Source organism: Ranitomeya imitator, chromosome 4 (genome assembly GCF_032444005.1).
Source record: "Ranitomeya imitator isolate aRanImi1 chromosome 4, aRanImi1.pri, whole genome shotgun sequence".
In the NCBI taxonomy this organism is placed as follows: domain Eukaryota; kingdom Metazoa; phylum Chordata; class Amphibia; order Anura; family Dendrobatidae; genus Ranitomeya; species Ranitomeya imitator.
Window position 1 is genome coordinate 438,004,024 of NC_091285.1, and position 13,492 is coordinate 438,017,515.

At 47.1% G+C, this 13,492-nt stretch overlaps 1 protein-coding gene across 4 annotated transcripts in view; it reads right to left on the minus strand.

The window, feature by feature from the left end:
- Positions 1–5,987, minus strand: part of PKM (pyruvate kinase M1/2) — a 55,764-nt gene extending 49,777 nt beyond the window's left edge. The window contains exon 1 of one of the 4 annotated variants that reach the window (XM_069765614.1): positions 5,642–5,987. The gene's annotated coding sequence lies outside the window, so the exon portion shown is untranslated. Of the gene's footprint in view, positions 1–1,579; positions 1,674–5,641 lie in introns of those variants that run through there. The other 3 variants (XM_069765617.1, XM_069765615.1, XM_069765618.1) reach the window with 3 other exon arrangements.
- Between the last annotated feature and the right edge of the window lie 7,505 nt (positions 5,988–13,492).

Sequence of the window (13,492 nt, forward strand, 5' to 3'; positions counted from 1 at the left end):
GCTATTGTATATCATCTTTACTGACCTATTGTAGATAGGTTAGGGGCATACCAGGGACAGCCGATGAGGAGCAGGGGCGCCACAATCGACATTTTAGGGTGCCAACCTCCGCAGCACAGTTCCTTTCCCCCACCCTCCCCTCCAGAAACTAAAAAACTATACACTAAACAGAATCCATCGGACCACTCTTCACTGGACATCTGCCTTCCTTTTTTATAATTGTAGGGACACTGAACGAAGGTCTCTTATATTATATCCTATATTATGTGGTCTGTTATTTGTGGTGTGTTGGTACTAGATAGGTGATTTTAATTACACTAATAAAAAGTAATTGTAGGGGGGGAATATATGTTAACTGCTTTGATACCCTCAGGGTATGTGCACACGTAAGAATTTCTTGCAGAAAATTCCTGAAGAAAACCGCATGCGTTTTTTTGCGCGTTTTTTCCCGGAGCTTTCCCAATGCATTATATAGCGGGAAAAACGAAAAAAAAAAACCCCCGCAAAATTAATGAACATGCTGCGTTTACCGCAATGCGTTTTTTTTTTCGCGGAAAAAAAAATAATTAAGTACACAAAAATTGCAGAATGCATTCTAAATGGTAGGATGCATATGTATGCGTTTTTTATGCATTTTTACAGCGAAAAACGTGAAAAAAACGCAACGTGTGCACGCAGCCTCAAAGAAAATTGTAATTGTACGGCCATGTATTCACAATCATAAGCTCTGTATAGCCCCGTGACAGATTGGTAGCTTTTTGCCTATGCAGAATACACAGAAAGCTGCAAATCGGTTGTGTAGGCTTGTCCAAAATTCTTATATACAGCAGATAAAAACAGTGATTCTATCAAAAAAACAACGAGCAGCCCGGTAAGTGACACATTGCTGGAATCGGGTTCTCTGTCGCTAAATGATGTGGCTCTCAGAAAGCATAGCCAAAGCCTTGTCACAAATTCCCTTCAAGCACTGCGCTTTCACTAGTACGTTTCTGCTGAAACTGTGGTCTAACTATATGTGTGAAAGCCTTTGGACACTTATGACCTGCAGAAAGAAACCTTAAATACATTCTTATTACACTGAACGTTTCTCTGATATTTAGATACACATAACTATAACTGTGTCTTATGATGAATAGGGAAAAATTCATAACCTTGCCGATCCTCGCCTGTCAGACAGGGCTTCAGTAAATGCACAGAACAGTCAGTGTCGCATTTAAATCTCCCCCACTGATACTTCTCTATTGCCCTTTTTTCTAAAAGTCCATCTAGTAAAAAGTTAAAGGACACCACACAGAAAATTCTGCCTTCACGTAAGGCACATTCCTCCAAAGTGAAGTGGCAGAAAAAAATTCCACCCACAAGCAAACTGTCGGAAGTGAAGGCAGGCAGAAGCAACATCATAAAATGAATCACTTCATCTAACAGGATTACTCATGACTTCTGGAAATGAAGCCCTGCCAGCCCTAGACTGCCGGCATTCATTCATTTACTACAGTAGATTCAATCCCCCCATATGACATTCTCAGGTAAGGTAGGCAGCAATGGATGCCGGCTGCTCGCAGAATGGTGGAGGGCGTACCTGACCCAATGCTCGCTGCCTCCTCTCCTCCTCAGGGACTGACACTAGCCTGCTCTGGCAGCATCCTCACTCCCCTCTTGTAGGACATGACACATGAAAGCCCTCGCTCCGCCTGGAAACCCCAGACTGTACGTGCAGCTGCACACGACCACGTCACATGCAGAGAATCACGCAGACCCCCACAGTTCTAGAGTTACCCCTGCATTCATGGCTCATGTGGAGGGTAACCCATGGCATGTACTCTTACACAACGCATTACAATACTGACCCCTATTTAATAAGTCCAATTCAGGTCATGTGGATTTCCTAAGAATAGCAGATACAAACCTGACAATGCGCAGTCCTATAACCCATCCTATAAGGTATAATGGAATACATTACCAATATACTGCAGATTCCAGTAATGACAGCCCCAGATATGTCACCAGCCTACACAGACGGAACTGAGCGCACAGTGTGTATCTGATAAATTCCCAATCTACTACTGCCAGTCATTCCAGCCCGAGTGCCACACTGTAGTGGAGGTCCCTTCAGAACCACAAGCGAAGGATATTACTCAGCTATCCCGCTATATTGCTGCATACAGGAAGTCTGAGCAATAAGGATGTGCAGAATATGAAGAAACTGCAGAATCAGACATAAGGCGTCCATTCCTGACCTATTAGTCCTGCAGGAACAGAATCATTACAGCAGGGGATAAATAGGCATACTCCTTCCCCTGCTAGGATTTCAGGACACAGGGGGCTTGTGTGAGCAAACCCTAAATCAGACGCAAGAACGCGCTGACCTTCAGCTGTCACCGATCGACCAATCCACTGCACGACCAGCTCTATCCTCACCTACTGTACCCTCACCCATCCCTTGTAGATTGTGAGCCCTCGCGGGCATGGTCCTCTCTCCTCCTGTACCAGACATGACTTGTATTGTTCAAGATTATTGGACTTGTTTTTATTATGTATACCCCTCCTCACATGTAAAGCGCCATGGAATAAATGGCGCTATAATAATAAATAATAATAATAAGCTGCACGGCCTCATAAATCAATCATGGGAACAGTCCCTACACCCTAATGCAGCACAAATACAGGCAACACATTTAAAATATAGTGCAAATTAAATTCACACAAGACTGTAATGGGGAAGGAAAACCACGTGGAAATATGAACAGTTTGTGGAATTGCAACATGGGGTTTAAAAAAAATTGCAATAAAGAGGTTGCTTCAAGTTCTTAAACAAGAAAAATTGCTTGGAAAAAGAACAAATAGCAATGTACCACTACTTAAAGATCCTTTATGTTGTCAAGAACAGAAGGATTTATTATATGATAGTGTAGCTTGCTGCCCATGTTACCGGCCGCCTTACAGTGACTGTATGCTTTACGACCTGATCATAGCTCTCTGAATATGGCTGCACCATCTTCAGCGTCCCTGCGCTTCTCCCATCTCTGCTAGCCCTCTTTGGCAAGTACTCAATTCAGGCCAATAGCACAACCATGGCTGCTGGTCTGCACTGTCCATCCTCAGAGTGTACCACTCATGGTGAAGATGGAAGGCAGAGGAGCACTGTGCTCCTGAAGAACATCTTTTACATTGCTCTTTAGTCCGTATAAGATTATACAACTCTAATTTACTGTGCAGAGTGCACAATAATATAAAAGTACGATATGGAGTATTTTTTAAATTCTACTGTTGCTGTCCATTGCTGAGGTCTTCAATCCGAGACCAAAGGCATCATCTGCATGGGTATGTTGGTCCTATCGCACTTCCATGAGCACAGAACATTAAAATGGTTGGCTGGTCTTTTGCTAACAGTCTGCAGTCACAATGTGACTGCAGAATCCTCATCACTTGCGCACCGCATGCTGTCAAGAATCTCCAGTGATCGGCGGCGAGAGCAATCGGTCATGTGACATGCTCAACCTCTCCCAATACAACACGCGTCTAGTCGTAATGTGGCCAGAAGTATGCAAATTGCATACTTGTGGTCACATGACCGCCAGCTCTCAGCGCCATTGGAGAGTCCTGGCAACATGATGTGCGTATGATCTGAGGATCTGAGGATGATCTGATCAAAAAGTGACTGCAGATTTCGCAAAAGACCAGACAACCCCTTTAACTCAATGTTTCTGTGTTCATATAACAATGTTACTGGCAGCACATGTCCTGCTTAAAAATCATTCCCAAGACCACGCATTTCACTAGACTGTTTCCAATTATTGGCCTATACAGATGCACTCAAGCTCCCAAACCGGTTTCATTGATTAGAGCAGAGCTTCTGTCTTTGGAAGTTGAGCAGATGGTATATAGGTTGTGAATAACTAATGACCCAGAACAGGAGGAACCCTATGAGGAGCAACATGGTGGCGCAGTGGTTAGCACAGCAGCCTTGCAGCGCTGGGGTCTTGGGTTCAAATCCCACCAAGGACAACATCTGCAAGGAGTTTGTGTGTTCTCCCCGTGTTTGCGTGGGTTTCCTCCGGGTTCTCCGGTTTCCTCCCACATTCCAAAGACATACTGATAGGGAATCTAGATTGTGAGCCCCAACGGGGACAGCGATGATAATGTGTGCAAACTGTAAAGCGCTGCGGAATATGTTAGCGCTATATAAAAATAAAGATTATTATTATTAGGAGCCCACAGGCACAATGCATATGATGCATCGTACCATCATATATGGAGACACCGATGAACGCTTTGGGTACAGCGCCATTTGTCATCCTATCGCCCCATAACAACCGCTTTGTGCTACTAATCTAGTCAGTCCCTGTACAGGGAAGTCATTAGCCCTTGCACAGATGACCTTGACAAGTTCACAGTGCATCTGCCTGAAGGATGCTTTATTTAGACACACCATATATACCACGTCCCAAAATACCACAGCAGCTTCTTCAGAGCTGGGTCCTGTAGGATTAAATGGCCAGAAAAATACCTTGCACTATTACATAATGTGAGTTCAGATAACCCAGAGCAGAAGAACACTCCTTTATCAGTATTATTAACCTGTACAGGGAGTTCATTGCATTAGATATCATGTTACTTTGAGATCTGAAATAGAAATAAAGAAGTTGAAGGGAAAAAAAGCAACATAGCGTTATATGCCTATTGCATCAGGTCCGTCATCTCCTCTAGATTGCACGCTCTTATGTTCAGGGTCTGGTCCACCATTTGTCTCTCATCGATTACGTAGGAACTAAATCGCTAAAAGGGTTTCACCCACCGAGAAAGATAAAAGACACATAAGTGAGCACATAACATGAGCACGTTACATACCCCTCCATTTTAGATTCCATCTGCAAGTTCCAATCTGTCCCTAGTCCATCTGATTAGATCACAGACGTTATTAAACGGGGAGTGCCTGCCAAAATGCATCATAGCGCAATAAAATGACCCAAATGTAAGCGGTCTAAGAGCAGAAGACCGCTCGTAAAGGGATAAGCTGCATCATATGCAAGCGCCTACATGTTTCATCCATCAGCTGTCGCTGACTACGTGCCATCAAAAGGAATATACGTCCATGAAATACAGAGCACGGCTTTATATACACGGGTATGTAATAAGCATCCCACACAATGCCCCAAAGCTGAGCACGTCAGCCAATCAGAATCTAGTTTTCAGCTTTTTAGTGCAGTATGAAGAATAGAAGACGATCACTGATTGGGTGGCACGGGACCACTTTATAATGAGGGAAACTGCATTAGTTATGCAGCCACTAATTTGGCAATCTACAGAACCCCCCAAGGCCCGACACCCGGCAGTCACACCCCCCTGCATCTCCATGGTGACAAGTGATGCAGCACTGTATAGAGGGGGAGCAGCCATCTTTACAGGCGCTCACTGATCGATGAGCATAAGCTCATAGGAATAACATGAAGGACGGAGATGGGAGAGTATAGTATAAGGCACACCAAGGGTTAACGATACTGGCACAGGCCCTCGTGCACTGATGCGCTGGGTGTAATATGAGGTTTCCCAGCACTTGTGCATTATAGCTGAGAAGAAGCTTCTCCTGCCATAGGCCTGTGTCATGGAGGATTACCGGGAGGATAGATAGTGCAGCGCTCACCTATGGACCCGGGGTAACAGCAGCTCGCTCCGCTCTCTTCTCTGTCCGTCGCCCGTCTGATAAACTCAGTAGCCGGCAGCTTCCCAAGAAGCAAGGTGATCCCTGCAGAGCCGAAGCACGGTCCACAGCTGCCGCACAGATCCCTGCGCCCCCTCTACCATAGGTCATTTCCTCACCCAGTTTAGCCTACCCATAAATCTCAGCCGCCATTACTCATTTACATTCTTTTTGTAATAAACTAATCTGCGTTCATGACCAAAATAACCAATAATAAGTGAAGTAGAACTATTTTTCTTGGCGGAAAGATTATTAACGAGGCCTGGGTAAAGTGACGCATTTTCTTTACAAACCAATGGGAGTACAGTAAGGTAGCATCTGCCGAGTGCGTGCTCGAGGGAGCGAACTGCGCATGCTTCAATTACTTCACCGCATCATCCAGTTCTCAGAGGATAGAGTGACGCTGTGTGATTAGTGGGGCTGGAGAGCACACATAGAGAAGAGTGCCGCTGTGTGATTAGGAGGGTGCACACATAGTGAAGAGTGCCGCTGTGTGATTAGGAGGGCTCCACATACAGAAGAGTGCCGCTGTGTGATTAGGAGGGTGCACACATAGTGAAGAGTGCCGCTGTGTGATTATGAGGGTGCACACATAGTGAAGAGTGCCGCTGTGTGATTATGAGGGTGCACACATAGTGAAGAGTGCCGCTGTGTGATTATGAGGGTGCACACATAGTGAAGAGTGCCGCTGTGTGATTATGAGGGTGCACACATAGTGAAGAGTGCCGCTGTGTGATTAGGAGGGTGCACACATAGTGAAGAGTGCCGCTGTGTGATTATGAGGGTGCACACATAGTGAAGAGTGCCGCTGTGTGATTATGAGGGTGCACACATAGAGAAGAGTGCCGCTGTGTGATTAGGAGGGTGCACACATAGTGAAGAGTGCCGCTGTGTGATTAGGAGGGTGCACACATAGTGAAGAGTGCCGCTGTGTGATTAGGAGGGCTCCACATACAGAAGAGTGCCGCTGTGTGATTATGAGGGTGCACACATAGTGAAGAGTGCCGCTGTGTGATTATGAGGGTGCACACATAGTGAAGAGTGCCGCTGTGTGATTATGAGGGTGCACACATAGTGAAGAGTGCCGCTGTGTGATTATGAGGGTGCACACATAGTGAAGAGTGCCGCTGTGTGATTATGAGGGTGCACACATAGTGAAGAGTGCCGCTGTGTGATTATGAGGGTGCACACATAGTGAAGAGTGCCGCTGTGTGATTATGAGGGTGCACACATACAGAAGAGTGCCGCTGTGTGATTAGGAGGGCGCACTCATACAGAAGAGTGCCGCTGTGTGATTAGGAGGGCTCCACATACAGAAGAGTGCCGCTGTGTGATTAGGAGGGCTCCACATACAGAAGAGTGCCGCTGTGTGATTAGGAGGGCTCCACATACAGAAGAGTGCTGCTGTGTGATTAGTGGGGCACACACATACAGAAGAGTGCCGCTGTGGGATTAGGAGGGCTCCACATACAGAAGAGTGCCGTTGTGTGATTAGGAGGGCGCACACATACAGAAGAGTGCTGCTGTGTGATTAGTGGGGCGCACACATACAGAAGAGTGCTGCTGTGTGATTAGTGGGGCGCTGAGGGCGTACACATACAGAAGAGTGCCGCTGTGTGATTAGGAGGGCTCCACATACAGAAGAGTGCCGCTGTGTGATTAGGAGGGCTCCACATACAGAAGAGTGCCGCTGTGTGATTAGTGGGGCGCACACATACAGAAGAGTGCTGCTGTGTGATTAGGAGGGCGCGCACATAGAGAAGAGTGCCGCTGTGTGATTAGGAGGGCACGCACATAGAGAAGAGTGCCGTTGTGTGATTAGGAGGGCGCGCAAATACAGAAGAGTGCTGATGTGTGATTAGGAGGGCTCCACATACAGAAGAGTGCCGCTGTGTGATTAGGAGGCCTCCACATACAGAAGAGTGCCGCTGTGTGATTAGGAGGGCTCCACTTACTGAAGAGTGCCGCTGTGTGATTAGGAGGGCTCCACATACAGAAGAGTGCCGCTGTGTGATTAGGAGGGCGCACACATACAGAAGAGTGCTGCTGTGTGATTAGTGGGGTGCACACATACAGAAGAGTGCTGCTGTGTGATTAGTGGGGCGCTGAGGGCGTACACATACAGAAGAGTGCCGCTGTGTGATTAGGAGGGCTCCACATACAGAAGAGTGCCGCTGTGTGATTAGGAGGGCTCCACATACAGAAGAGTGCCGCTGTGTGATTAGTGGGGCGCACACATACAGAAAAGTGCTGCTGTGTGATTAGGAGGGCGCGCACATAGAGAAGAGTGCCGCTGTGTGATTAGGAGGGCACGCACATAGAGAAGAGTGCTGCTGTGTGATTAGTGGGGCGCTGAGGGCTTACAGACATCTGTTTCCTAGACCGTGGGCTAGGCAGAACTGTGCCAGTATTGTTGTCCCCTGTGGACCCTGCAACCATCACATTAACCCAGTGTGTGGTAATGGACACGTAACGTCCCTGGCCTTACCTACTGGTCCATGCATCTGTTGTGAGGTGCGCCTTTCTACTGACCGATTGCCTGAGTGCATGGACAATGCGTTCTTTGACATGTTGGTGGAGTGCTGGGATGGCTTTTCTCGCAAAGAAGTGTCGACTGGGTAGGTCATAGCGTGGTACTGCGTAGGCCATCAGAGCTTTGAAAGCTTCGCTTTCAACCAAACGGTAGGGCATCATCTCTAACGAGATTAGTCGAGCAATGTAGCCGTTCAAACCCTGTGTACGTGGATGAGAGGAAGAGTACTTTCTTTTCCTATCGAGAGTCTCTTTTAGGCTGAGCTGGACTGGAGGGCTGCATATGGTGGAACTAGCGGGGATGGTGGTAGACATGGCAGATTGAGAGAGGCTTGGCGACAGTATTCTTGATGTGGGCCTACCTACAGTGTTTCCAACCTATAACCTTGCGATTCCCTGACTGCTTTGGCCTTGCGACAATACCTCGACATTTGCTACTGGTGGTGTCATAACCGGTTGGCTTCCAGTTAGGGAAGCAATGTTGCGTTGCTGACTAGCTTCAATATGAGCAGGTGCACCAACGGTACGGGACGTTTGGTAGTTAGTCCATGCTTCCAAGTGCCTGCTGGTTAGATGTCTATGCATGCACGTTGTATTTAAATTTTGAACATTCTTCCCTCTGCTAAAGGTCTTGGAGCATTTCTTACATATAACTTTGGACTGATCATTCGGATCTTGGTTAAAAAATTGCCACACTGCACTCATCCTACTATGGAATACCTTTTCAGGCTTTGCACGCCGTGCTACTGCCATCGGATTGCAACGCTGTCCAACACCTGTTGTGGTTTTTGACACACGTTCTGGGCCTGATGCGGGCCGGCCAGATGACAACTTTTGCAATGTAGATGGCTGCTGCAGATCATCCTCCTCCGCTTCTGAGCTCCAGGCTGCGGCACCCTCTTCCGCCAATGGCTGCCAATCTGGGTCAACAACTGGGTCATTTATCACCTCCTCTTCAATGTCATGTGCACCGTCCTCTGTGTCACGGTGTAAGGTGCTATAGCGTTCGGGACTGGGCACCATAGTCTCATCAGGGTCAGATTCGGGCTCAGTACACTGCGAGGGCAAAGTTGTGATCTGAGTCAATGGAACAGCATAATAATCAAGCTGCGGCTGTGCATTTGTGCACTCCATGTCCGATTCTTCCTGTAATGGGCTTTTAACAATTTCCCTCTCTAACCCAGGCACGGTATGTGTAAAGAGCTCCATGGAGTAAAGTGTAGTGTTGCCTGCCGCATCCTTCACTTTTGTTTTGGGTGAAGGACACAAGGAAACAACTTTTTACGGACCTGGAGCATCCACTGACGACTCGCTGGTTTTAGATTTCGAAGCTTCTGAAGAGGAGGTGAAAGAGCTGGAGGCTGAGTCAGCATGGAAAGCCAAAACTTGTTCCTGCTGCTCCGGCTTTAAAAGCTGTTTTCCTACTCCCAGATAAGGGAGCCTTCGAGGCCTTGTGTAGCCAGACAATGATGCTGCCTCTACACCTCGAGCATTTGGTGCTATTTTGCTTTTCCCAGTACCACCAAATGTCTCCACTACTACCACCACCACCAGTACCAGCTGGCAACGACCGCCCACGGCCTCTTCCACCAGACTTCCTCATTTTTGCGGAAATGTTACCAAAATAACAAGCGTTATATGCTACTGTTACACAAGGTAGAAGGTGTATATTAACTATTGGAGAATTTATATCTCCCTTTTTTTGGCAGGAAGACAGCAGGAGAAAACAGACCCTGTGTATTACACCACACAATGGACAAGGCAGAACGTGGCTGGCAGATATACGCCAAACAGAACTCATGTAGATCCACTTAGTGGCTATTTAAAGCTCCTTTTTTATTTTGTTGGGGGGGAGACTGCATTGAAAAACAGGCCTTGCGTATTACACCACACAATGGACAAGGCAGAACGTGGCTGGCAGATATACGCCAAACAGAACTCACGTAGATCCACTTAGTAGCAATTTAAAGCTCCCTTTTTTGGGGGGACGGGAGACTGCAGGATTAAACAGGCCCTGTGTATTACACCACACAATGGACAAGTCAAAACGTGGCTGGCAGATATACGCCAAACAGAACTCACGTAGATCCACTTAGTGGCAATTTAAAGCTCCCTTTTTATTTTGTTGGGGGGAGACTGCAGGAAAAAACAGGCCCTGTGTATTACACCAAAAAATGGACAAGGCAGAACGTGGCTGGCAGATATACGCCAAACAGAACTCACGTAGATCCACTTAGTGGCAATTTAAAGCTCCCTTTTTATTTTGTTGGGGGGAGACTGCAGGATAAAACAGGCCCTGTGTATTACACCACACAATGGACAAGGCAGAATGTGGCTGGCAGATATACGCCAAACAGAACTCACGTAGATCCACTTAGTGGCTATTCAAAGCTCCCATTTTATTTTGGGGGGGAGACTGCAGGAAAAAACAGGCCCTGTGTATTACACCACACAATGGACAAGGCAGAACGTGGCTGGTAGATATACGCCAAACAGAACTCACATAGATCCACTTAGTGGCTATTTAAAGCTCCCTTTTTTGTTGGGGGGAGACTGCAGGAAAAAACAGGCCCTGTGTATTACACCACACAATGGACAAGGCAGAACGTGGCTGGCAGATATACGCCAAACATAACTCACGTAGATCCACTTAGTGGCTATTTAAAGCTCCCTTTATTTTTTGTTGGGGGGAGACTGCAGGATAAAACAGGCCCTGTGTATTACACCACACAATGGACAAGGCAGAACGTGGCTGGCAGATATACGCCAAACAGAACTCACGTAGATCCACTAAGTGGCAATTTAAAGCTCCCTTTTTTTGGGGGGGACGGGAGACTGTAGGAAAAAACAGGCCCTGTGTATTACACCACACAATGGACAAGGCAGAACGTGGCTAGCAGATATACGCCAAAGAGAACTCACGTAGATCCACTTAGTGGCTGTTTAAAGCTCCCTTTTTTTTGTTGGGGGGAGACTGCAGGATAAAACAAGCCCTGTGTATTACACCACACAATGGACAAGGCAGAACGTGGCTGGCAGATATACGCCAAACAGAACTCACGTAGATCCACTTCGTGGCAATGTAAAGCTCCCTTCTTTTTTTGGGGGGATGGGAGACTGCAGGAAAAAAAAAAGCACTGTGTATTACACCACACAATGGACAAGGCAGAACGTGGCTGGCAGATATACGCCACACAGAACTCACGTAGATCCACTTAGTGGCAATGTAAAGCTCCCTTTTTTCTTGGGACGGGAGACTGCAGGAAAAAAAAAAGGCACTGTGTATTACACCACACAATGCACAAGGCAGAACGTGGCTGGCAGATATATCAAAAAATACAAAGGCTGTAGTAGAATTTTAACCTCCCTACAATGATCAAAGGACAAGTATGGCAGCAATAAAAAGGACTGCTGCACAGTGCACACAAAAGACTGTGGACAAAGAAACAACAGAACTGTGCAGAAAGAAGCAACAGGATTTTTGCTTTAAAAAAACAGTTGGTTTGCACCGCGGCGTACACACAGCAATGCAGCTATCAGGGAGCCTTAGAATGCAGCCTAAGAAGCTACAGAGCTGATGCACCCACAAAAAAAAAAAAAAACACTGTCCCTGCAAAGAAAAGGTGGTGTTGGACAGTGGAAATCGCTACAGCACAAGCGGTTTGGGGGTTAATCTTCCCTCCCTAAGTATATCCCTGCTTCTGACGAAGCTGCAGCAACCTCTCACTTATGCTCAGATTGTCAGAAGTAAGATGGCGGTCGGCGTGCACGCCCCTTTATAGCCCCTGTGACGCCGCAGAAAGCAAGCCAATCACTGTAATGCCCTTCTCTAAGATGGTGGCGACCGAGACCTTTGTCATCACGCTGCCCACACTCTGCGTGCACCTTCATTGGCTGAGAAATGGCGCTTAAAGCGTCATACGAAACACGACTTTGGCGTGCAGATCGCTGACCTCATGGCCGATCCCACTGTGGAATCGGGTCGGGTTTCACGAGACCCGACTTTGCCAAAAATTGGCGATTTCTGAAATTGACCGATCCGTTTCGCTCAACCCTAGTGGAGATGTTTGTGAAGGAAATATATAATCCTAAGGGAAACTATAATATCAGCAAAATAACTAGTTAAAGCAGTTATCCACTACTTGCACAACTTCTTCTCATACCCCTCGCTTAGTCCCCATAAAATAATAAAGCTTATACTCTCATCCTGTGCTTACGCCGCTCCCACAATGTTGGCACTCCGTCTCCTGGTGCTCCTCTTGCTGTTGTTGTGAAACGTGATGCAGGTGCCCAATGAGTGCTGGCGTCACTGTCCCGGCTTCCTGTCAAATTGAGCATGAAGAGGAAGTCAGAGATCAGCTGCAGTCCGGACTTCCTCTTCATGTTTGATTTGTCCGAAGGCGGGAACAATGATGCCAGCACTCAGGGCCGGCTCCAGGTTTTCGAGGGCCCCGGGCGAAAGAGTCTCAGTGGGCCCCCCCATTTAACACAGACCCCGATTTATGATGCACAGATACAATGCCAGATTTCACTTCTTACATGAGTGACAGCTATTGTAAATTCTGCAGTGTATATATACAGGACAGGACTGTGCAGTATATATATACAGGAGGAAAGGTGCTGTGCAGTGTATATATACAGAAGGAAAGGTGCTGTGCAGTGTATATATACAGGGGGAGAGGTGCTGTGCAGTGTATATATTCAGGGGGAGAGGTGCTGTGCAGTGTATATATACAGGGGGAGAGGTGCTGTGCAGTGTATATATACAGGGGGAGAGGTGCTGTGCAGTGTCGTGAGCAGGGCGTTGTTGTATCAGAAAATCTTTTCTGTTTTGAGTTTTTCTATGAAACAAAGACTTTTCTACATAAACAACTTTGTTTGGTTTTGCGGCCCCAACAGATCTGTGCTACAAAGTAACAGGCGGCTCGGGCATTAATGAGGGACCTGATGCTGAATCCTTTCCACAAACCCTAATGACCCAATTAGTGCCCTGTCATTAGAACCTCATTAAACACCTCCCTGTCCTGAGTAGTCATGTACAGTATGGGGGGATCCTGCAGCCCACCCCCTGACTGCTCCATACCATACACTGCCCTCTGTCGCTCTCACTATTATCCCTATTATCCTGTGCATTTCTCCGTCATCGTTACCCCATGTTACACTTGTCACCCCCCACTACAGAGTAGCAGGGCAGCCAATGTCACCCCATCCCGGACCCTAATGGCAGCAGGAAATGTCTGCTCCTCTATTGGGTTGGAACCT